This window comes from Bubalus bubalis, chromosome 3 (genome assembly GCF_019923935.1).
Source record: "Bubalus bubalis isolate 160015118507 breed Murrah chromosome 3, NDDB_SH_1, whole genome shotgun sequence".
Lineage (NCBI taxonomy): Eukaryota > Metazoa > Chordata > Mammalia > Artiodactyla > Bovidae > Bubalus > Bubalus bubalis.
In genome coordinates this window covers 161,131,121-161,157,689 of record NC_059159.1, presented here as the reverse complement: position 1 = coordinate 161,157,689, position 26,569 = coordinate 161,131,121, and the positions used below count along the sequence as shown (strand labels likewise).

The 26,569-nt window shown below is 43.9% G+C and overlaps 1 protein-coding gene across 2 annotated transcripts in view; it reads right to left on the bottom strand.

Annotated features, from left to right (window-relative positions):
• The window catches only part of PALM2AKAP2 (PALM2 and AKAP2 fusion), a 515,120-nt gene that overhangs the window by 375,433 nt on the left and 113,118 nt on the right, over positions 1–26,569 (bottom strand). The window contains exon 1 of one of the 2 annotated variants that reach the window (XM_045165161.1): positions 18,686–18,704. The exons of the other annotated variant lie outside the window; for it this stretch is intronic. The gene's annotated coding sequence lies outside the window, so the exon portion shown is untranslated. Of the gene's footprint in view, positions 1–18,685; positions 18,705–26,569 lie in introns of those variants that run through there. 2 annotated transcript variants of the gene reach the window in all.

The following is a 26,569-nucleotide window of genomic DNA, read 5'->3' as shown; positions in this document are numbered from 1 at the left end:
GCTTCTTTGGCCAGGTTTGACCACTTAATACCTGTAAAGCCTTGGGCAAGTCATTTAACCACTCTGAACCTCAGTTTCCTCATCTGAAACGGGAAGTGCTGAATGAGATAAAGTATATAAAGGTCCTTTGTCAAGGGCAATCTGTTCTTAACATTATCCTGCAATGTTCTGGGCTGAAACACTGAGAATTGTTACTTCTATACTGTCTCTGAAAGGAAAAGTAGGATCTGGTCACTAAAATATTTTACCTCTTCTTTACTAAAATGGGAGACCTGGGTTCAACCCCTGGATTGGGAAGATCCCCTGGAGAAGGGAATGGCTACCCACTCCAGTATTCTGGCCTGGAGAATTCCATGGACAGTATAGTCCAACGGGTCCCAAAGAGTCAGACATAGATGAGCAACTTTCATTTTCAGTTTACTAAAACAGGAGACAGTACTAAAGTGCATCCTTTATGCCAGGCCCTGGGCTGGATATGAGAGATGGAGAAGATCCAGTCTAAAAGGAAATAAAAGGCAAAAACAAACAAAATACCTCTTACCATCCAGGAGGAGGCTGCTAGAATTTCCAACATTCATAAGCAAACTTTCCTCCATAAAATGAAATAAACATGAGGTGATAGGGTGGGGGAGAAACCAATGTGACCTATTCAAGTGCTTGATCTGATAAATGCAAGACTTAAGGCATTTTTAAAGGTATGCACATCAAATTTCTTTAAATTACCTCTTTCCTGGGAAAATTCTTACAATTTCTACTAAATCACCTTTTCAACGTTCAGGGAGGTTTCACCTGTCACTTGAAGAGCAATTACTACTCTTCCCAAAGACTGAAGCAGTTTAACTGATTGATTGTTTTCTCTTTCTTTTCATAACAGGCATCGGTGGAGCTGTTTGGGTCATAAATCCAAGCCAACACCAGATTTGACATCCCTCTCCAGTATATCCAGAACTTCTTTCTGGCTGAGACCCATCTCTTTCTTCAAATGCTGCATTTTCTCTTTACTTCCAGTGCCATCTCCAGAGGACAAGTCTTTTGAGAGTGTTTGCTCACAGATAAACAAAGCTGTCATTACTTCAGCAGAGTGATGGTGTACCCAGCTAGAGCAGAGAATAACAAGATGAGCAAAGTGAGACCAGAGAGGTTGAAGGACTCAGTCAAAGTCACCGAGCTGGGATTTCAGCTCAGCTCAGACCCTCCGGAGCCCACATTCATAACCACCAGGCACCAGGCTCAACCAGTCATATGAAGGTGAGGCAAGCCTCGGTGGTGAATAAGTGGTCCTTTTCCCTCCAGTAATACAGATATTGAAAAGGAATTAGAAGAATGCAATGATGTGAATGGACCTAATGTCACTGAACTGTACTCTTAAATGATCAGTTTTATGTTATGTATATTTTACTATAATAAATTTTTAAAAGGCATGATGGAAGGTGAGATGCCTAAGCCCCCAAAAGGCTTAGGGACCTTTGGGAAGTGACCAGTTTGAAAGCTTTGCATCTCAAGATAGAAGAATCAGGATTGGGAACATGCATCTGGCTATCATCTGCGTTGTGGTTCTAGCTCAAGAAATGTGAATGGCCAGAGTGAGAAAACAGAACAAACAACAAGAAGAGAAAGCCCAGCAAAGGAGGCTGAGGAAGTGTCATCTGAGGATGAGAAGGAAAAATCAAGATGGATGTTTCTACGAAAAATCACAATGGGAAAAAAAGGTTTTTCAACAGGGTCAGATGGTTTGGGGAGGTTTAAAAAAATGATGCAGACCAAGCCTTGGGCAACCAGGAAACCATGGGTAATACAAAAGAGCTGGGTATGTGTACAGGGTGAGCCTATAAGCAGTGACAGAGAGTTAAGAATGAATGAGAGGTGGGAAAGGAGCATCCTTGAGTACAAAACACTCTTTTAAGATCTTTGGATATGGAAGATGAGGGCATTGGGGAGAACTGGAAGCAGTCTATGGGAAGCAAAGGCAAGTTAGAGGGTTGTTATATGAGGTGAGACTTGAATGTTTCAGAATCAAAGGGAATTAGGTATCAGGGAAGTGAGACCAAAGACATAGTCAAAAGGGAAAATAAGTGTTAGGTCTCAGATTAGATCAGAGGGCATTCAAACAAGCCCTGGTGGCCAGCTTAGCCTTGGAAAGAAGGGAAAATGAAAGAGGACAAAAGATGGAATGAGTAAAGGTGAAGACATTTTAGTTGAAGGAGAGAGAAGTTGAGTGAGCATATATCAGAAGCCTAGTTTTCTCAGCTGATGGAACTGTCTTTGGTTGAGATAGGTGGGACTTCAGAGAAATAGAAATGGTTGGTAAAGAAACTGTGGGATATGGGGAATATTAAGACATGATTCTTAATCAGAAATATGCATCAGAGTCTCCTGGGTCACATTTCTCTGGATACGTGTATAGAATTAAATATCTATGGGGTGAGGTAGGGGTTAGGGATGAACCATTGAACTAATTGGGTTTACTAGGAATACTTAGAAAACTCTTTGACCAGTTGTGTTTACTTCCTCAGTGGCTTTCAACTGCCTGGGACCAAAGATATGCAGTGGTCATGTTCACTAAGTGTTGAGGACTGTCAAAGCAGCTATGGCAAAAGGTCAAAGGGGAGAAGAAATTCAGAATGCTCGACCCTGGGGACATGTCCAGGTGGAAATGTAGCAGACTCTTCCATATTTTTTGGCTGCCCAATTTGTGAAGCCCTTTCCATCTTTAGGGGAATTCCCATATCACAAGCCATAGAGAGAGTCAGAGACAGTTCCCAACACAGAAGCTGGGAAATGCCAGGCTCTTGCTTCCCAGGTGCCCTGGAAGTTATGACATGGCACGCAATCCAGGTTTTGAGGTACGTACACTGGCCAAGGGCCTTGAAGACACAGCATTAGAGAATTCTCTCAGGCTTCTGCTCATCTTTGGTCCTGCCTATTGCTCAAGCCTCTTCTCATCTTCCCAGCTATTCTTCAAACTACGTGATAAATGCACTTTCAATTTATGCCTTCTCTGCTCCTAGCAACTCAAATCAGTTTCTGTTGCTTGTGACTAAGAACCCTAAGTGAAACAGGAAGACATGTGAAGAGTAGAGGGAAAACATTTTCTCCTCTTCCAGCACTTCTCCCCTCAAATCTCTAAATTTTAGCATTTTAAAATCATCAAAACCATTACAAACACAGACATTTAGAACCCAAGTTGTACCACTTCTTTCATAAACTTTTATTGTGTAGTTATTCTATACTAGACATGAGGCAATGGCTTGGTATTACAAAGAATTCCTAGTCTAGTGCTAATATGGGTGACTTTTTGCCCTCCACACATTTGAAATCTCAAAAGATCTATTACAATGGGTGCATAATGTGTGTAACAAATCACTAGTTCTTGCTGGGACATTAAACCACATTGCATAAGCACTACCCTTATTGTTTAATGGTTTTTCTGATAGATGCTGTATTGCAAAGCATTGTATGGAGAGAATACAGAATGCTCGATTTGCAAAATAGATGCTTTGGTAATAAAAATTGCAGAATCTATTTTAGGGCATGAGTCCTTTGGGAACCACAGATGATCAAACCTATTCTCTGTGGGGAAAACACAAGTTCTGAAAACTGAGAGGGAAATGACTTGCCAAGACCCACTGAGTGAGTTAAAGTTTTGCTGAACAGACGCTAAGAGTGTGAAATTTCGGAGTAACCTGAAGCTTTCCTTTGACAAAAGTAATTTTCAAAGGAATGCCAGGTGGTCCAAAATGCTTGTATTTGTATCAGCTCTCTTTTGCCTAAGATCTGTGAGAATCCATGGTCATTCAAAACATATGGCTGCACAGAATCAAAAGGACGGGAATGGTGCTGAGAGCCCTTTTGGCTCCTGTGGTTGTGAACAATTTGGGGAAGTTGATGGGATTTCAAGTATGTGATGTTTTTCTCAATGGGATTCAAATGACAGGTCCATAGAGAGAGTCCCCATGGTGCAAGAAAGATAAAGAAGTTAGAAAACAGAGCTCCAGTGTGGGAAATAAACTAGGCTGGATGTCCCTTAAAGCATAGACTGTTGAAGCTCTCTACATAGAAGAATCACAATGAGAAACTGGAAAACCATCTAGAAATGAACAGTAGAACTTCCATTTGATGGCTTCCTTTTCTCTGGGCTAGCCTTGGGAGTTGTTATTGTTCAGTCACTAAGTCATGTCCAGCTCTTTGCGACCCCATGAACAGCAGCATGAGCCTTAGCAATGTCAGCTGATCAACACTGAATTTCTAGAAGAAACCAAGGGCTATAAGGAGAGAATAGAGGAACAAGATCTGGATGGTTAGGGGTCATCCCACCTTCACCTTGCTGGAACATTCAGATATTGATAAACATTTTGAAAAGTGGGATTAGGAGGTATGTATGACACAGAGAAAAGGCATGAGCTGTAAAGACAAGTTAGAATCCCGGTACTGGAACTGACCAGTGGCACAAATTGAATTCCCTTAGCTCAATATCCTCATCTGTAAAATGGAGGAAAACAACTCTAACCTCATAGGGATATTGCAGGGAATCAAGATAGATTGAAAATTCACGAGACTGACCACAGTTGGTGCCCTAGTGATGGCAGGTCCTAATTATTCCAACTGCCACTTTGCCGTCTCAGACCAAATCAAGCAAGTGACTTAACTGTATTTACGTTAGCTTGGTTTGTTTTTGTTTTTACAATGTAGGCTTTTCTTTTAAGGAAAGGGGTGAACTATCAATAGTCTTTAAGTCCCCCACATGACTAGGTACTTCTCTTTCATCTTTCAAGAGGAAGGATTCTGCTCTGTGTCATTTATTGCCTAGAAATTTCATTACCAGGTTCTCCCTTTAATGATTCGTAGATACCTACAGCCTTATCTTTTGGACTGAGTCAATTTAATAATTATAAATAAGAAGGAATGGCAAGGGAATACTTAAGAGGACACAAATTAAGTCCAAGGAAAAGATGGAAAGAAAAGCTTAAGTGTTTAGGAAGTGGAGTGTTGAGGAAGAAAGCTGCTGCTGCTAAGTCGCTTCAGTCATGTCCAACTCTGTGCAACCCCACAGACGGCAGCCCACCAGGCTCCTCTGTCCCCGGGATTCTCCAGGCAAGAATACTGGAGTGGGTTGCCATCTCCTTCTCCAATGCATGAAAGTTAAAAGTGAAAGTGAAGTCGGTCAGTCATGTCCGACTCTTCGCGACCCCATGGATTGCAGCCTACCAGGCTCCTCCGTCCATGGGATTTTCCAGGCAAGAGTACTGGAGTGGGTTGCCATTGCCTTCTCCAAGGAAGAAAGCTACATGCCCACATATGAAAGGTGCTCCTTGGTGGAAGTGATTCAAGGTTTGGGAGTGAATTAGCTACAAAGTGGAAAACTCTTTGGGAAGGCCCATCTGGCTGTCTGATGCCAGCGGACACAATCAGGTCACAGGCTTCTCAGAGAGCTTAGGGGCCAGTCTAGTTTGCCTTAGAACAATGACCACGAAGTGCCCCGTCAGCTTCGAATCCTGTTTTGCAGTGTGGCCATCGACGCTTTCATTGTTAACCATGATGTGCTCACACCGTACTCATCCTGCAAGTCAGCACTGCTGACGAGAGAGATTTTCTAGGGGGTTGTCTATGCAGGGACAGCGACCTATCAGTTAAATCCTGTGTGCCCTCCTGTTTGGAGAATGAATAATGAAATTGGGAAAACCGAGCTTCAGCTCCTACCACTTACGTATGCTGAGCCCCTCTGATGCCCTTTGGAAGTCCAGCGATTCAATCCTGCATGCTGCCCCCCGCTGCCGTTGCCCACCCTCCATACACTGGCAAAATGGGTCCAACTTGGGTTTGGCCCCCTTAGAGCTGTTCCCACCGAGAGGTAATAGCCAGAAAGTCTCAAAAATTGCTCCTTCCTGAGGGCATGGAGAAGAGAGAACCCTCCTACACTGTAAATGGGAATGTCAATTTGTGTAGCCACTATGGAAAACAGTATGGAGGTTCCTTAAAAAAAAAACTAAAATTCGAGTTACTATATGATCCGGGCATATCCAGATCAATCCCACTCCTGGGCATGTATCTGGAGAAAACTCTAATTTGAAAAGATACACACCTTCCTCGATGTTCATAGCAGCATTGTTCACAATAGCCAAGATATGGAAACAACCTAAAATATACATTGCCAGATGAATGGATAAAGATGTGGTACATATATATATACACACACACAGATACACACACAGATACACAGATACACACAGATACACACAGCAGAATATTGTTGTTGTTGTTGTTTAGTTGCTAAGTCATGTCTGACTCTTTTGTGACCCCATGGACTGTAGCCTGCCAGGTTCCTCTGTCCATGGGATTTCCCAGGCAAGATTACTGGAGTGGGTTGCCATTTCCTTCTCCAGGGGATCTTCCCAATCCAGAGATTGAACCCACATCTCCTGCATTGGAAGGCAGATTCTTTATCCCTGAGCTACCTGGGAAGCCCACAATAGAATATAACTTAGCCATAAAAAAGAATGAAATAATGTCATTTGCAGCAACATAGTTGGATCTAGAGATTATCATACTAAGTGAAGTAAGTCAGACAGAGAAAGAAAAATATCAAATATCATATGATATCACTAATATCAAAAAAATGATAGAAATGAACATGTTTATGAAACAGAAACAGACTCACATAGAAAAAATTTATAATTACCAAAGGGGAAAAGAGGGGGATACACTAGGAGTTTGGGATTAGCAGATACAAATTACTATATATAAAGTAGATTAACAACAAGGTCCTACTGTATAGGACCTTATACAGGAAACTATAAGATATTCAATATCACTCAATAACCTATAATGTAAAATAATCTGAAAAAGTATATTTATATACATGCATATACACATGCATACATATTACTGAATCACTCCAGAAATTAACACAGAATTATAAATCAACTATACTTCAACAACAACAAAAAATTGCTCCTTACCCAATGTAACCCTTCCAGCTGGGGCATCATGGACAGACAGCCTTTCCTCAAAACAGCTCAAGGTAGAATGGGAAGAGCACCAGGCAAAATCTCAACACTAGGTCCTAATTCTAACTCCGCCACTTTCTGTGTGACCTCAGAAAAGTCACTTAACTGCTCTGAGCTGAAATTTTCTATTTGTACACTGGGGAAGAGATAGCTAACTACCACACAAGGTTCTTATAGGGATGAAAGGAACTCATGAATGACAACATGCCCTAAGAACTAGAAATGCTTTCAGAGGGGCAAGGGCAACAGTCAAAGAGATGCCTTGGAAGTCAGGAACTCAGAGAGGTAAGGACTGGTCAGTGGGGTGGCGGCAGGGGTTGGGGGGGTGAGGTGATGTCTTTAAGACTGCAACATTCTCTAGCAGCCACTGGCTCAGCCCACCAGGAGAGGAGACTCGGCCTCAGCCCACCAGGAAAGGAGACTCGGCTAATAGATAAGACAAAGGAAGCTTCCAGGTGTCTGATGAGTTTCTACGACCATCAGATCAGTAAATGAAAATGTCCGATGCAACCCAAGGCTCTCTTTGACTCCTTAATGTTCCTCAATCACTCAAGTGATTTCTGCTTTATCCAGTCAAATAGTTCACATCCTGATCTACATATTTAATTAGCTTTGTGGAATGCAGAGAATAAGACACAGGGTCTGAGCATGTGATGGAAGCAGCAGAAAGAAGGAACCAGAAATACTTGAATCTTTTCTGCCATCTGTGTGTCAAACTTAGATTGGAAAGCTACCTGGTCCGTGTTTACATGACTGTGCCCTCCTCTCTCATTCATTCAGAGCTAAATTTATCCCACGAGAGGGAATGGCATACTTGGGGAGGTGGGGGTGGAAAAAGAGTTGACGCAGAGGCGTCTGCTTGACTGGGAGCCAGGAGCTCTGGGGGTTGGGGAGAGCCCCTCAGGGAGGCTCCGAGGATGGAGCCTGTGCTGACTTGACAAAGGAACGTGTGTTATGTTCTGCTGAGGAGGGAGTGAGCATGAACAAGACTGCAGATCCTGAGTTAGAGAAAGCAGTTCCCTGAGCTGCCCTGAACCTTTAGATCTGGCTCAGTCCTTTGGGAAATGGACACTCAGACACTTTCCAGGCTTCTCCCCAGTGAGAGTGGTGTCTGTCCCCTGGGGAAAAGCAGTTGGCAGAGCCACGTCGAAGGCACAGCTGAGCCTGCCTTCTCTGCTGATGTCACTCCCATCATTTCGTCTCCGGGGACAGCCTTCTTGGGCTGGGCGTGGAGGACGAAGAGGTTGCTGCCTTCTAGGATCTGAGCTGGATTCCGTGCTGTGCACCTGCATTTGGGTGTCAGACTGTTGATGCCTGTGCTAGGACCCAGGTATCTCCTGTTGGTCCTTAATGATTTCCACTCAGTTCCTCTCTTTCCCCCTCTAGCTCCTCACTTTCACTCTTCCCTAAGTCAAGCCCTAGTGATGCCATGTGTTGCCAGTGGACAAGCCATGGAGATTGAGATGGCGTTTCCCGTGGCTGCAGAGCTCTCTGCTAGAATGGAAGATCTCCCTCTGTAGACGGGCAGTCTGTTTCCAGAGCTCGGTCCCCTTTTGGCATGGAACTCCTCTTTGCTGGGATGGGGGAGGGGAGGCTCCTAGGGTTTGGGATGGTTCTCCTTTGTTTCAGTCTCAGAAGTCACTGTACATCTTTGTCAGAGCTTTACCCTGTTTTTAGCCTCCAGTCCCCCTACTCCTCCCCAGAGAACTTGACACCTTCTTCATCTGTTTGTCCCATTCCAAATTTGGTGCTTTCTCATACCATGAGCTATGCCTGGAATGCAGACTCCTCCTCCCTTTTCTAACTTCCCAAGTCCCCTCTTGTTAACTCCACAGCGGTCCAGAAATCCCACCCCCTCAGGGTCTGCATGGTGGTCCTTTTGGGAAGGAAAAGTGATTATCCCTCCCAATTCCTAACATAGTGTGTGACTAACAAATTATTTACTTGACTTGTCCCTCTCGGTTAACTCTAAAAATGATGAAGTCAGAGTCCTGAAGGAGATCTCAGATTCATCAGCATCCTACAAGCTACTTCAATGGTTGTTTGCATGTAACAAAGCTACTAGGTTGGCAGGAAGCATGGATTGGACCAACTGGACCTTACATCTCAATTCTACCACTTAATGACCTTGAGAAATGTACTTGACTTCTCTGAGCTTAAGTTACTCTTACTCTGTCTGTAAAATGGGAAAGATATTAGTATCCATTTTACAAGATTATCATAAAATCAGGTGATTATAACCCAGTGATGCCATGTGCATGCATGTTAAGTTGCTTGAGTCGTGTCTGACCCTTTGCCACCCCATGGACTGTAGCCCTCCAGGCTCCTCTGTCCATGTGATTCTCCAGGCAAGAATACTGGAGTGGGTAGCCATGCCCTCCTCCTGGGGATCTTCCTGACCCAGGGATTGAACCTGCAGCTCCTGCAGCTCCTGCATTGAAAGTGGATATCTTACCGCTGAGCCACCTGGAAAGCCCATGTGATGTTATGTATTCATCGTGTAATGTACCTCCTGACATATTGAAGGTGGTCATGAATACTGTTTCAAAATTGTGAACCTGATCTTATTTATTCATCCATCTGTGTCACTCTGGATGTGTTTTTACCTAGATATGCTTGTATCCAAGCAAAGATTCCGAGTCACTTGTTCAGCCCATCACCAGGTGCTATGTTCATGGCCTAGCTCCCAAATTCAAATGTTGAAACCCAAGTCTCCAATGTGATGGAGATGCAGCCTTTGGGAGATAATTAGGTCATGAGAATGTAGCCCTCATGATGGGATTAAAGAAGAGACAGTAGAGAGCTTGCTTTTCTCTCTTGTCCCACCATATGAGGACACAGCAAGCAGATGGCCATCAAGAGGGCCCTCACTAGGAACCCAATATCTCAGTACCCTGATCTTGGACTTTTCAGCCTCCAGAACTGGAAGAAATAACATTTGTTGTTTAAGCCACAAATCTGTATAATTTTTCACAGCAGCCGAAGCTAAGACCCCAGGTATGGCTGATTCGGCCCTCAGACTAGACCAGCACTGACTCATGAAAGCTCTGGACTCACGCTTCTTGCCTCTAGAGTGGGCTCTCCAAGGCCTTCTGATGCTGTGCAAACCTTTCTGGAATGTTTTGACTTTGCCAAATTCTGCACCTATCATGAGGGACTGAAGGAGACAAAAGTGCAATGTGTCCTAGGGGGTGATCATGCTACCATCTAGAACAGTGATTCTAAGCTTCTCAGGAGGGCAGATCAGAGTCCTTTAGAGGATCTGGTAAGAACTATGGATTTAAAGGCAATGAACACACCTACAACATTTTGTATATAATCTCTGAGCTTTCAGGAACCCCTTGTATTCTTCCGTGGACCCTCTTAGAAGATCCATGGACCTCTGGTTAAAAAACAAAACCAAGAAAGAGTCTCTGGAACCTAGAATATTAGAGGGAGGCAAGAAAGAGATGAGAGAGAGTGGCTTTATGAGGCAGGAAGTTCAACCTGGTTATTAATGCAAGAGACTGGAAGTCTGGGTCCCTCCTGCTCAGCCCTGTCACCACCACCTCTCCCCTCCCTCACCCTCACCAATGGCTGTGCAACTGCCCGTTCTCCACACTGAGAGCTGCTGCTGCTGCTGCTAAGTTGCTTCAGTCATGTCCGACTCTGTGCCCCATAGACGGCAGCCCATCAGGCTCCACTGTCCCTGGGATTCTCCAGGCAAGAACACTGGAGTGGGTTGCCATTTCCTTCTCCAATGCATGAAAGTGAAAAGTGAAAGTGAAGTGGCTCAGTCGTGTCCGACTCTTAGCAACCCCATGGACTGCAGCCTACCAGGCTCCTCCGTCCATGGGATTTTCCAGGCAAAAGTACTGGAGTGGGGTGCCATTGGCCTGCTTTAATTCCCTTCCACAGTTTCTGCAGAGAAAAGGCACAGGCACCAATGAGGGCCCACTGGGCACGAGCTACCTCCACAATGTTTCTCCCACCCCAAGGCTTCTTCTGACCAATATGTATCCAGCCCTTAGTCCTTCTAGAGTGGTCACATGATGTGAAGAGTGAACTCATTGGAAAAGACCCTGATGCTGGGAAAGATTGAAGGTAGGAGAAGAGGGCGACAGAGGATGAGATGGTTGGATGGCATCATCAACTCAATGGACATGAGTTTGAACAAACTCTGGGAGATGGTGAAGGACAGGGAGGCCTGGCATGCTGCAGTCCATGGGGTCGCAAAGAGTCGGACACGACTGAGCAACTGAACAGCAAGAGTGACCTTCACAGGTTTCCCCCAGAAGGGGCTTGTCTTGCATCTGTGTATGGTAAGCATCTTATGAATCCCTTCTTGCCTCTGACATTCATGTTGAAACTGCTTTCTAGTCTAGGTGGAAACAATAAAAAAAAAAAAGAAAACAGGTATCAGTTTGAACAGACTAATAAAATGGTTTGTCCACATCACCTTCAAAGGGTTAGGCTCTATCCTGTCCGGCATCTTATGAATAACCTCCAGTATTCAAAATCCACTTTCCAAAGGCCTGCCCCACTTTCCTGCTTCCACCACTGCTGGCTGAAGTCATCTGACTTCCATTTTGGAACTTCCCACAAGAATTCAAGCTTGGTCCAAAACCTCTCCAGCCTCCAAGGAAAACAGACCATTGCTGAATTAAAGACACTGTTAGGTCGGTTGGAGCCAAAATAAATGGAGCCAGCTTTTCCTTAATGAGGGGGAAGCAGCCTTTCCAGGGTGGTGACCTAATGAGGCAAGAGACAAATGGGTGTCAGGTTTCAAACCCCAGCCCCTTGGAAAGCCAGGCAAATGATATTTTCTTTCAGGAGGAACTTCAACAGGCTTGGAGGCAGCCTGGAGATTTCACACTTGCCCTCTGAGCAAGTGAAGCCCTAAATTCGATAATCCTATTATTTAAAAAACATTGTAACAGCCCTTGTCCATAGAGGAAACATTTATGTGGTAAGAATATGACCACTGATGGATAAAAATGGGCAAAGATACTCTTTTGCTGTTTTACCATTACCCTATTAAGAGGTACAAAGTAGTATTTTCCAAGTTATAATAGAGCAGGAAGAAACTGAGTTAAGCAAAAAGCTGAAAGTTTCCAAGTTTATTTCTAAATTAAATGAAGGTCTAAGGAGTATTGGAGAGAACAGTTTGAATTTGAATGTAAAAGGTTTTTTGTTTGTTTGTTTGTTTGTTTTTGGTTTTTTATCTTTAATAAACACTGATGTGATACTTTGTCCCTGAATCCCTTCTATTAGTAAGTGCTTTGGAAACATTAACAAGTGTAATCCTCACAATGACTCAAACAGTAAAGGTTCCGCCTGCCAATGCAGGAGACCCAAGAGATACGGGTTCAATTCCTGGGTTGGGAAGATCCCCTGGAAAAGGAAATGGCTATCCACTAGAAGATCCTGGTGAGCTACAGTCCATGGGGTCGCAAAGAGTCAGATACCACTGAGCAACCAAACACACAATCCTCACCACAGCCCTCTGAAGGCAGTACTACTATTACACCCATCTTACAGATGCGCACACTGAGACACAGAGAGCTTCTGGTCACACCGCTCCAAGTAGCAGATGTAATAATATCAGGTAATCAGCTCATGCTGCTGGAAGAGTGTATCTGTGTGGGACTATTTAAATGTTGGGAGAATTTATCTGCATGAATAATATGCATTTAAAAGAGGTGAAATGATTCCTTTTGAGGTACTTAGAATATTATCTTCTCTGAGGGTTAAGACCTCAGATAACAACCACAAAAGGGGGAGAGTGCTAAGTCAACTTCTTCCATCTTTCTCCTTCCTTTCTTTATAGAAAGGGCACACGTATTGGGCATGTACTGTATATCCAAGCATCATCCCAAGTGCTGGGGTTCAGCAGAGAATGGGACAAAGAAGCTGCTTTCTGCACTTCCATTCCAGGGAAGGGAGAGAGACATTAAAAGTAGAAAAATCTACAATCTAAGTCCATCCTAAAGGAGATCAGTCCTGGGTGTTCATTGGAGGGACTGATGTTGAAGCTGAAGCTCCAATTCTTTGGCCACGTCAGGTGAAGATCTGACTCATTTGAAAAGACCCTGATGCTGGGAAAGCCTGAGGGCAGGAGGAGAAGGGGACGACAGAGGATGAGATGGTTGGATAGCATCACTGACTCAATGGACATGAGTTTGGGTGGACTCCAGGAGTTGGTGATGGACAGGGAGGCCTGGCGTGCTGCGGTTCATGGGGTCGCAAAGAGTCAGACACGACTGAGCAACTGAACTGAACTTCAGAAATATTCCAAAGAGAAGCACTGAGGGGAGAGAGTGGTATGCAGATGAAGGAGTGACACTCCATCAGAGACCTGAATGGAGTGAGTGACAGAGCCATGAGAATATTGAGGCAAGAGCATTCAGAGCTGAGGGAACAGCACACGGGAAGTCTCTGTTCCATGAGTGTGCTCAGATCCACTGGAGGACCATGGAGGGGACCAGTGTGACGGGGGCAGGAGAGGCGAGGAGTTGAGGTGTGACAGAGGAGGCCAGAGAATGATCCAATCAGGTCATGGCCTTGGGAAGGTTTAGACAAGCTGTGAAGGGATGTATTTACACCTTAAAAAAATCACTCTGACTGCCAGTGACAAGGGAGAGAAGATGTGAGTAGGAGATCGGATGGAGGACAATGCAGGATTCCTGCGACAAAACAATGGAATGGCGGGATAGTGGTAGACAGAATAATGACCTCAAAGATGTCCATGCCTTGGTCCCTGCAGCCTGTGACTGTGTCACCTTACATGGAAAAGGGGGCTTTGGTGGAGCGAACATAGGTGGGCAGTGATGGAACTAGTGCCTAGACAGATCCAGGAAGCCTTCACTCCAGGGCTGGAGGAGAGGGGTGGCAGAGCACAAGGAACCAATGTCAGTGCAGGAGAGGTCAACAGACCCCGTGAATTCAACCCCCAGTTTACAAAATAGAGTATAAACTGGGGGAAACTGCACAATTTCTCTAAGATCAGGCTCCTTTGACCAGGAAAGGAAATTAATAGTGACTAACCTGTAAGGGTATTCTGAGGACAAAGGACACAATCTGTGTCAAGCCCTGAGCCTGGCAGGTACTAAGTGCTCTCACCAACACCGAGTGGCAGCATTCCTGTTAAGAGCACTGGTGCCAGGATGTTCTGGGTTCAAAATCAGCTCTATATTTACTAAATGGGGGACCCTGGGAGAGGTACTTACATTTCCTCAATTTCATCCTAGGTAAACTCAGGTTAATATTATGTACCTTACAGGGTGCATGGGGAGGCCTGTGTTGGCTTTTATTACTCTGGTGATGAAGATGATAAATAATGCATGCCTTCTAAAATTGTAATTAATGTTGATTCCACTTCTTTGGAATCATAAAATATGAAATGAAAATCTAAAGGATAGGTTTGTCATGTAAAAAATAAGTCTTTGTTAAAGGATATTTGGGATCCCCAGGTGGCTCAGAGGTAAAGCATCTGCCTGCCATTGTAGGAGATGTGGGTTCAATTCCTGGGTTGGGAAGATCCCCTAGAGAAGGAAATAGCAACCCACTGCAGTATTCTTGCCTGGGAAATCCCATGGACAGAGGAGCCTGGTGGGTTACAGTCCATGGGGTCACAAAGAGTTGGACTGAGCAACTACACAACAGATATTTCAGTGACTCACAATTTTGCCTCATCAACACGCAGTTTAAGGACAATGTAACAGGAACTACATGCACGGTGAGTGAAGATGCTCTCAGCTCTGCCTTCATCCGCGTGGCTTCACGGTGCTGTGAAGCCGCCTCGTACACCCAGGCAGCGAGGGGCTCTGCTTACAACAGCAACCTTGCAGTGGCTACTTGGAGAAAATCTCAGTGAGCTTTCAAAAAGATGCAGATGCCATCTTGGAGAGTTAAGAACTAACTCCTACACCTGTTAGCCGGCTCAGATTTTAAACTCCCACCCCCTCCCCAACCTGGTCTGACTGTAGGTCTCCAAGCCACTACACCTGGGCTGTATCAAGAGCCAGGGACTTCAGCACTTACCCATGGCTGGAAAACCCTCAAGTCGTTTGTGCCAAAAACAGAGGCAACAAAACGATGATCACCGCTCGGCAGTGTAATTGACTCAGCAGTTGAGACACAAACAAATGGCCCTTTCGTGGGCAAGATGATGACCCAGAACTCTGAAATCTGAAGAGCTAAGTGCTAAATGTGCAGTATTCCCTTAAATGCCTCTGAAAGGACTCCTGGGACTGTAATGAATGATCATTTGACATATCTTACCAAGGAAGTCAGAGAAAGCCTGCCTGCCTCTCCTCCCAGGGTCTGGCTGAGTTTGTGAGGGATGGGGGAGCTTCCGGGCAGTGGGATGTGATGGACCTGGGTGTAACCAGCAACCACATGGCCTCTGTCACAATCAGTCCTGGTGTTGACATCAAACCCCCGACCAAACTGCAGGTCTCATCTGCTTGGGCTCAGGGGTTTACTCCAAAGTCTCACTACTCCTTGTGTGGTCTGTGGACAGCAACAACCGTGTCAGTGTTGACATGCAGCTTCTCACTGGCCTGAAACGTACTGAATCAAAATCTGCATGTTTATAAGATTCCCTGGTGATCTTTGGGCAGATTCAAATTTGAGAAGCTTCAATCTAGGGCCAACTCAAAGGTCCATATAGTCAAAACTATGGTTTTTCCAGTAGTTATGTCTCACAGATGTGAGAGCTGGACCATAAAGAAGGCTGAATGCTGAAGAATTGATGCTTTTGAACTGTGGTGTTGGAGAAAAGTCTTGAGAGTTCCCTGGACACCAAGGAGATCAAACCAGTGAATCCTAAAGGAAATCAACCCTGAATATTTATTGGAAGGACTAGTGCCTGGTGGGCTGCCGTCTATGGGGTCGCACAGAGTCGGACACGACTGAAGCGACTTAGCAGCAGCAGCAGCAGGGGCTGAAACTGAAGTTCCAATACCTTGGCCACCTGCGGTGAAGAGCTGACTAATTAGAAAAGACCTGGATGCTAGGAAAGATTGAGGGCAGGAGAAGGGAGCGACAGACGATGAGATGGTTGGATGGCATCACCGACTCAATGGACATGAGTCTGAGCAAACTCCAGGAGATAGTGAAGGACAGGGAAGCCTGGCGTGCTGCAGTTCATGGGGTCACAGAATCAGACAAGACTTAGCGACTGAACAAGAACCATCTAGGGCTGACCGGGTCTTAACTGTGACAGCATAGTAGACCTGGGCTGCTTTAAAGTAACACCCATCCCTGGGGCCCCACTCCAGACCAACTATAGTAGCATCTATTTTCAAATTTTATTATGCAGCTTGGATTAAGAGCCATTGATCTAGAATTTCACTGATCATGATGACAGCAAAGATCGCAGGTAACCTTATCAAGAACTTACACATGTCAAACTCTTGTTATCACTATATTAACTCATCCCAGTCCTACAAGGAGGTACTATTATTTTCTCCACTTCAGAGATGAAGAATTAAGAAACCATCTAAGGTTACAGAGGTGGATGTGGCAGAGTGAAATCTGTGCTTTTAACTTTTCCACAAATCATTGAGCCTGTCACAGACTGACTTGATCAGAATCTCGGGGGGTGAGACCTAGGGAGCCACAGTCTAAACTTATGCAACAGCTGAATCTTTTTCATACTAGAGTGTAATATATGAGAACCACAATTTATCTACTCCCTAAGGGGCTTCTTTAATTTAGGACTTTGGAAATTGAGGAGAATCAGAATACTCCAGGGAGCTGTGATGAATTTTCTTAGTAGTTACTTTGGATATTATGTACTGGAATGTTTTAACACATACCTGTTGGTAGTTTATACTACTCAGATACGAGCCTTGAGTAGTCACATTCAGTCCTCTAAAAACTGGTCAGATCTTTTAACCACAAATAGTCCCAGATTTAACCCAGGTTTCACCCTGTGGTTCTGCATGATCCCTGACTCAAGAGTTTTCCTTTACCCAGTTGTTATTCATCCACCCATCCATCCACATCTATCCATCCATCCCCTCAATGTCATCCACCTATCCATCCATCCATTCATTCATCTACATAGACATCCAACCATTTACCCATTCATCCATCTATTTATATATCTACCTGCCCATCCATCCTTCCATGCAACCAACCAACCAGTATTCAACACTTTACTGCCTGGCTTTGAGGTATACAGTTGAGTAACGCACAGTCCTCAAGGAGCAATGGAAACATTAAACATACCTTTACAAAACAATGAATGAAGTTTGATGACAGGGATAAGTTCAAGAGGCACTAGGGGTAAAGAGGAGGAAGCCAATTCCTCATAGCTGGGGATGCTGCCAGGGGAGGGTCCAGGATGGCTTCCCAGAGTGGGGAAAATTTGAGAACAGAATATCAAAGGATGTGTAGGCCCATTAGGGAGGAGGATGGTCCATAGGGAGGGGTGAGGCTGTGCAAAGGCCAGGAAGCGTGAGAGACGGCCATGTGTTTGGGACGCTAGAAGCTATCCTGTTTTGAAAAGGGATGTGTAAGATGGAAGAAGGTGGGAGATGGTACTGCTGAGATGAGGCAGGACCAGGTCACAGCCCTGCTCAGCACATCACATGTCCTCTGCGGGTGATGGGGAGCCACCAAAGGGGGTAAACAGGGGAGTCACTTTGGAAAGGTCACTGGGGCTGCTTATTAAGAACAGATGTTTGGGTAAAGCCTAGAGGCAGGGAGACTATTTTCAGAGTCCAGAAAAGAAATGAGAAGTTCCTGAATTGAAAATAACAGCTATGACAACTGGATTGGATTGAATAATCCTTGAAAGATACGTCCAAGCTCTAGTCCTCAGTACTTGTTAACATGACCTTATCGGGAAACAGAGACTTTGCAGATGCAGTTAAGGATCTTGCTATGAGGGCATCCTGTGTTGAGGGTAGATCCTAACCCCAAAGACTGGTGTCTTTATAAGAGAAAGGAGAAGGAGATTTGAGACACAGAGACCCAGAGGGAAAGGCCGAATGAAGACAGAGCCAGAGACAGACTCAGTTAGGCAGCCAACCGGCCAAGGGTCGTCGAGGATTCTGGTGATAGTCACCAGAACCTAGGAGAGGGACACAGGACAAATTCTCCCTCAGAACTTCTGGAAGGAATCAAGCCTGTTGACTCCTTGACTTCAGACTTCAGAACTCTGAGAGAATACACTTCTGTCATTTTAAGCCCACTCCTCCCTCTGTCTGTGGTAATGTTACATTTGCCCTAAAAAACTAACACAGTGACTAAAATCTACTACCGACTCTATGCCAGGCGCCTGGTGAGTGCTGCAGAGGTTGCTGATTCATGGAGCACCCCAACATTCCCTAAGGTAAGTACCAGTAGCAGCATTCCCATCTATCAGATGAAAACACCGAGGCGGAGGGAGGCTTGGTCCTTTGCTCAGGGTTGTAAACCAGTAGGTGGCTGAGCAGTTTTCTCACGCAGGCCGTCTGGGAGCACAGCCTGTGCTTTCAGCTCCCTGGCCTCGTGTCAGGCAGAGGAGAGGAAGGAGAAGACTTGAGGAGGTGGGAAGAATGACCGGCACCTGGCAATTCAGTGGGCATCTGCAGGGCAGGCAGGAGGAATCGAGCCTCCCAGATTTCAGGTGCTGTCGTGCCCCCATCCTCTAGTTTCCATCAGCCTCTGTTTTCCCTGCCACACCGCCCCCCCCCAGATGTCCTCACCTGCCAACTCTCGCCCTGCTCTTTGCTCTCGCTTCTCAAGAAGTCCTCCTTGGCTCTCCCCAGATACGTCCTCAAAACGGTTCTCTTCTTGTTTATTCCCTGGAAAGTGGCCTCACTGCCCACTCTCCTCTGTGTCAGCTCTGGCTTTTCTTACATCTTTCAGCTCTCTCCCAGCACAGAAACTTCTTCTGATCCCAGGGTCTCGTGTTTATTCTGGTCTCTGCTCTCAGCGTCCCTGCCTCTCTCCTCCCACCATCTCAATCTCCCTGTAAAACGAGGAGGCAAGGCATCCAGGTCAAGGGCTGGGAGGAAAACCATGTCTTCCAAGGGAAAAGGTAACAGCTTCCTCAGTGCTATTTACTTCCTCTTTCCCTTTAAAACATTTCCCATTCTCTCAGCTCAATGCTGGGACCAAAAAAAAAAAAAAGCATGCAAAAATACTTTTTGCTCCTTTATAATAACTTAGGTTTTTTTCTTTTTTCCTGGCCCGCAGTGAGTGTTATATGAGTCTGGGCTACAACAATAAAGCACAGAATCTACTGTGGTATTGCCATATAGAGGTATACATCGCTATTTCAGGGGCTTCTCCAGTGGTTCAGCAGTGAAGAATCCACCTGAAGTGCAGGAATCACAAGAGACACAGGTTTGATCCCTGTTAGGAAGACCCCCTAGAGAAGGGCATGGCAACCCATTCCAGTATCCTTACCGGGAGAATCCCATGGACAGAGGAGTCTGGCAGGCTATAGTTGATGGGGTTGCAGAGTCGGACACGACTGAAGTGACTGAGCACAGCACACATTGCTATTTCAAGAAATAACCAGCTCCTGCAATTTCCTCTGTGGGTCTGTGATGGCAAATGTGCCAGTCAGCATAACTGATCAATTCATTTAAAGGTGGATATTAGCATGATTCCACACATCTAGTATTAAAATGGACTTTTATTAAATACTCCGAGATGAAATTTCATTGGAAGGTCCAGGATATTAAAAAGATAAATATTTTAAATTAAAAAAATGGACACAGATCTACAACCCAGGTGCCACCACACTTCCACTGAACCAAGGTCATTGCCAAAATGGAACCATTTCAGAGACATAATTATGTAAAAGAATAATGAGAAATTCAAAGGCTCAAAAACTCAGAGTTCCCTGAAATACTGTAAAACTCCCTTCAGGAAGCACACAGGTTTATAGGATATAATACAATGTTTTACATTGTTTATCTTTGTTCTCAGATATCATTTCACAACATTTTACCAAGTGGAATTTTCAACATTCCTGACATTTTCATCTGTTTTCAAACATTCAGATTGTTTTTAGAAAAGCAGTCATCTTATTTGGGAAGAAATTTGCCATGTACCCAATGGGCTTGCCAGCAGCTTAAGATACTGTAAGATTAGATTTTCCTTTCATTTCAATACTATTTTACATATAGCCTATTTTGTATTCAAATATATCTAAGACACTAAATATTTACTAAAATCATTTCTAGGTATTCATATTAAGTCCATTTTACTTAAGGGTGACTTTTACTCCTCATGATCTAGCTATAGAACATAGTAAGCAAAGATTAATTGACTCATGCTTCTGGAGTGGTCTTTAATGAACCCAAACCTTCACTCAAGTGACAGACAATCCAAAAGAGAATAGTTGGAACTCGCTTACACTCACTCAATCCATGTGCTAGGATGACACCAAATCATAGGATTGAGAGATAATTTGCATTTCCTTTGAGTAAAAAAAGGATACCTTAAAATAAAAATGTAACCATTGGAAAACTCCCAGTGAGCTAGTGAGGGAGAATACTCATTGCATTTGCATTGGGCAGATCAGAAAGATAGCTTCCTTTTATTGGTTGATTTAACAATGTTTAATGAGCACGTGCTATATGGTGGTCTCAGGGCTAGCTTTTGGGTTTCTAGCGAATGAGTTTCCATGTGAATGCAGAGAGAAACTCTTCCCTGGAGAGTGGATGGGTCTTCCTGTCAACTCCTCCCCAGCTAGATTCTGTGGGGAAAGGAGCCTGGAGAAAGCCACAAAACAAAGTCTTTCAAATCAGAGCTCACTTCATTGTCGGTACTCCACTTACTAGGTAGGGTTCTGCTTACAGAATCTGAACCTCAGCGTCCTCATCTGCAGAATGGGACTAATAACAAGATATGAGATTGTCATGCAGATTACACAAAACAATGGCCACACTGGAAGTGCTCCTTGCAAAGTAACATGTTCGAAGTAGTAAAGAATATTACAAGAAACATTAAACTTCCTTGAGTTTCTGTCTCTCCCTCTTTCCTTTTCACTCTGCCTTGTGGCCATTGCCTAGCCACTGGTATGATTTTGGTGAATTTTGGTATGATTTTGCTTGGTGGAATTTACTTAGCCTAAATCCCACAGAGCAATGAGGAAATTGTTTTCTCTGTGTTTAATTGAAAAGTACTGTGGCTGAGAGTGAAAATAGCCACACACAAAAAGTTACAGAATGAATGATTCCTGTTATGTGACATTCTGGATAAGGCAAAACTATAGGGTCAAAAATCAGATCAGTGATTGATAGAAGCTGAGAAGAATGGAGACAGGGAATTGATGACAAAGGGGTCAAGGGAACAAACAATTTGTGAGAATGGAAATGTTCTGTATCTTGATTTCTCAGGTGGGCTGCCATCTATGGGGTCGCACAGGGTTGGACATGACTGAAGCAACTTAGCAGCAGCAGCAGCAGCAACATACCTGTATGTATTTGTCATCATTCACTGAACTGTATACTTGAAAAGGGTGACTTTTACTGTATGGAATTTATATCTGAATAAACCTGACTTCAGAGTAAAAGAAGACTGTGGCTTGGGACCATCAAGATTTCCTTTAAGAAAAAAAATCTATGATCAGTACAGGAAATGAGCAATGCTCCTGGGAATACTCTTCTAAGAAACTGACTATAATAAAGACAGACATTGATACTCCTCCTAAACAAGTTCTCCGGGAATGAAGAGGTCAGAGAAACATCCATCCAGGACACCAAGACATATATCATGGAAGAGATTGCATTTAAACTGATCTGAAGAGTACAATTAATCACTGAGGTTTTTTTGTTCTTCTCTACCAACTATGATCAATATCTTAGACTCCAGTCTCTGTTTATAAATTGCTCATAAATTTTACTGTAACTTTGATTATTATTCTATTCTAAAAGTTTGCACATTGTAATGCATTTACCAGAGATTAAATGATTCACATTATCTTGCCCCTTAAAAAACCATCACAGTTTTGAGGCAATGTTTCCTGAGTTTGTGGTCCATAGGAAATTATTTTTGCATGTCCACTTATAAATGTTCTTCCATTCAATGAAATGAGGAAAAGCAGAAGGTCACTAGAGGAGACAACATGTCCTAGTGTAAGAGGTTGGAAAGGGGTCTGAAAACTTAGATTGTGTGACTCACAAGTGACTCTGTAAATCAACAAGAAAAAGATCAATAATCCAAAAGAAAAAGGTGGGAGGGTGAAGGAAATTATGTAAATAGACAGTTCAGAAGAGAAAATACAGTGGCTCTTAATCATATAAAAAGATGTTCAACCTCAGTGTAATTAGTCAAATGGTTACTTCTCTTAATACGCACCCCTATGAATTGGTGAGACATGATCAACAGTCCCGGAAAAAAAAAAAAATGGGCAAAGTAAATGAATAGACAGTTCATAGAAGATAAAGAACAAATAGCCTTGAAACATATGAAAAGATGCTTAAACTCACTCAGGCTAAGAGAAAGGCAGATTAAAGCTGCACTATTTTGTACTCACTGGGCAGGTAAAAAAAAAAGTTTACTAAGTTTGTTAACACAGTATAGGAAACACCCTCAATAGAGAGTTTAGGAAAAATCAGCTACTCCTGGGACAACCTTTATGCAGAAGCATTCGGGGGATGTCTATTAACATTACAAATCACTATGATTTTGATCCAGCAATTCCTCTTCCACGAATCTTATCCTACAGCTTATCCATGTGCAAAATGATCTGTACCATGTTATTCACTGCAGTTCCATCTGTAATAGTAAATGCATGCCCCTCCTTGGGTTAAATGAGTTTTTATACATCATTCCAGAAAACACTACCCCACTGTCAGAATGAGAAAGCTCTTCATAGGCTGATGAGAGGCAATCATCCAGATATATTAGAAATCCAGACTCTGAGGCTCCCCTCCAGACCTCTGGAATCAGAATCCTCAGGGTAAGAAAACCCCCAGGTGATTCCTATGCACAGGAACGTGTATGAAGCCCTGATCCTTCCAGTTCCTACTCATGGTCACTCCAGGCTTGACCTCCTTCCGGAAGTCTTCTCTTACTCTACCGTCCTTCTTCCCTAATCTATACTGAATGCCTTTCCTGGTTGACCATTATCCTACGTGTTTCTCTCCATATCATTTGCCACATTTTAATTTTCTGGCCTCTTCTCTCACCCCCACCAGGAGGTAGTCACTGCTCACAGTACCTAGCATAAAGCCTGGTAATATGTAATAGATGCTAAATAAATCTTTTTGAATAGGCAAATGGATGAACCAGGCCAAATAAAAGTGGGAGTGGAAAAGTCTGCTGAGTGATCTTCCTGCCATTTACTTTTTCTTCGATTCTTCTTCATTCAGGAGAAGCTGCCAACCAACCAAGAAAGAATAGGGAACCCTTGAGAATAGCTCCTCTCCCTTTACTCCCCCAGGCCAATAGCTGCAGGCATTTAAACAAATAAGTCTTCCAGCTCATTGCTTGGCTATGGATTTAGCTCAGATTAGAAATAAAAGCTTTGGGTTCAGATGACATTTTCGAAGGGCCAAAAATTCCCTGGAAATCCTAGCTTCACCTTGCTAGGAGATGGGTTTCCTGAGTTGATTCAACTTTATTCAGGAGCATTGGCTAATGGTTGCTCAAACTGCTGCAAAATTCCAACCACACAGGGGGAAAGGGCCCTAGGAAAAGCCCAAGCACGTGGCGCATCAGAAAGGATTTACACGTGCACGTGACTTTCAGGAGTGAAATGAAAGGATTGCTGGCCAAGTCACAGCACGGCCGGAGTTCCCTCCAGAGGCTGGCGGCACTGATGGGGAAGGAAAGCAAACAAAAGAAACATTCTTCCTACTTGTGAGTGAAACAAAGATCCCACTGAGAAAACTGAAGTGAGCAGGAGAGCTGTTAAATCAACAGAAATGGGGGGCTGTCTGTGGAGGAGGCATCTGGTTTCAATGTAAACATCCTTAAAATGTTTCAAGAATGAATGTCCATTTGAATAATTTATTATTACACTTTTTTTTTTCTTATCATCGTTATTTAGGGCAGATTTAGCTTTGAAGATATCCTTCCATATGCCCAACTCAACTGGAGTTCCCACCAGTTTAGACATTTTCTGAGTGGAATACTGAGAGGGGAACTAAGTAGAGGTGCCTGGACAAATCTAGGATTGCCTGGCTGGATGAAGGTATATTTTGAAAGAGTCACGTGGACATAGCACACTAAGTAGATTGTACGCTTTGTACGGGAAACCTGAAGTGGGGTGCCTGCTGGGCAGAGGTATAAGAGTCTGCCTGCTCTGGTTTCTGGCTGGAGTTTCTTCATCGGGTAAGAAATCTGTCTTAACTTGGCACTTACTCCTTCCCATCATGAACTGAATATAAAAAGTTCTGAAAGATGCTCTAGAAAAGAGGTTGCCAATTAGTGACCAAGACTTGCTTTGTTGGGGCCAGATGATGTCTTTAAAAACAATGTCTTAAATTGGTTGCCAACATTTTACAAATTTCTGCATGGCAACAATTGGCTGGAGTCAAGTAGAATCCATCTGCTAAAGACCTTTAGAAAAGACACACAACTAAGTTTGTCCTAAGCCAACCATTCCCTTTCTCTAGCCCAAGTTCACACACCCAGGCTAGCTGCCTGGTATACACACACACCTATACACACACACACACACACACGTGTACACACACACACAGCCCTCAGGATGAGAGGGAAATGAGATTTATCTCTACTGGTTGGCCACCTTTGGGCATTCTAATTTAGGTACCTTTCTTGATTCCTTGGGACTACATGATTTTTTTCATATGACACAGAACATTTTATTTTCTCTGTTTCTTTCTCTTTTCCGCTATTTTCTTAACATTATATCACGTCATGTCATCTAGCTGCTTAGTCATGTCCAACTCTTTGTGACCCATGGTCTGCCATGGAATTCTCCAGGCAAGAATACTGGACTGGATTGCCAGTGCCTTCTCCAGAGGATCTTCCCAATCCAGGAATCAAACCTGGGTCTCCCACATTGCATGCAGATTCTTTTCTACCTGAGCCAACAGGGAAGCCCCTACATTATACTACTTCTGCATAACTACATGAATGTTAAATTTTTATATATTTTTTCTTTATTTTCCTTTCTTAACCAGGAACCAAAATGCTAATGTCAGGGGCATCTTTGTAAGCTGTCTTTATCTAAACGGTAAGGGAAGTAATAGACTTTTCTGTGGCATTCTCTTATTTCATGTGGCTCCTTTGGTTTCTTGTCTTTCTGTGCTTAAATATAACCATGTAGGGGTTTATTTACAATCTAGACTTCGGGGTTTTTCTTGGTAACTCAGGAGATCTGGCAATATTGGCCCCACAAATCACTGCTCTGCGCTCAGGCAGATTGAAGGAGCAATCTTCTCTCGTGGGAGCAATAAAGCTGTGTCAGTGATGTCTACCAGCCTGGAGCTGTTTGGCTCTAAATGCCAAAGGGCAGCCAGGAATTAAAGCCATGAGCTCCAACGTAGGAACCTTTGACATTAGCCAAGGTGTCTGAATACACAGAGACAGAAACAGATTGACTATGGTTCTTAGGAACAGAAGACCAAGACGTATTTGCCTCTGAATGACTGCATCCTAATTGCAGTGCTCAGCCCTGGCACCTTGTATAGAATTAGTGCTCAGAAAATATGTGTCAGATTTACAAGCTGGAGATCACAGGTTTAATTCTAGACAACAGCAAAACGGTCCTGAATCATTCTATAAGATCACCTAATACTTTAACTTTTATCATGAAAATATGCTGTAAAACTGCAATTTCTTAAGCACTAGATTCCTAGGAAATAATTTTTTCCCCAACTATGAAAGCATATTTGTACTTTCTAGAGCAATTCACAAATAGCCGGTCTTAGAAATCATAAAGCTCATGATATCCTAGATAAGGAAATCAGCTCCAGGTAAGGAAAAGACTTGCCCAAGAGCAGACCAGTGGCAATCTGGACAAGAACAATCTCTTAATTCCAAGGATTGTTTCCCGGCCCTAGGGCTTTGCACAAGCCCAAGAAAGTGGTTCTAAGAAGGCAGGGTATGTGACCAATTTAAACAGTCTGCTGAAGAAATGTGGAGGTGGCCCAGTACATATTGTGAAAGGCCTGGGTTCTTCTGAAGGTCACCCTGACCTGTTAGGCCAACTCCTGCAAAGGCTAATGGGCAGCCCCGGGGGTTGCCATAGAGATGGCAGTACAAAAGCTGTGCTATGGCCTCACTCTTAAAGCAGGTGGCCCCACTGTCCTGGGGGCCCTAAGAGGAAACACGTGCCATCCCAACATCAAACTGCAGTTCCCCAACCCAGAGCATAAACCTGTCACTGCCGGTCATAATAAGACACACCACAGGACAACACACGGAGTCAGCCAGTTAACCTATGAAACATCAGGACTCTGTTTCTAATTTTTTTTTTTAAGTCTCTCAGTCATGTCAGACTCTTTGCAACCTCATGGACTATATAGTCCATGGAATTCTCCAACCCAGAATACTGCAGTGGGTAGCCTTTCCCTTCTCCAGGGGATCTTCCCAACTCAGGGATCGAACCCAGGTCTCCCGCATTGCAGGCGGGTCCTTTACCAGCTGAGCCACAAGAT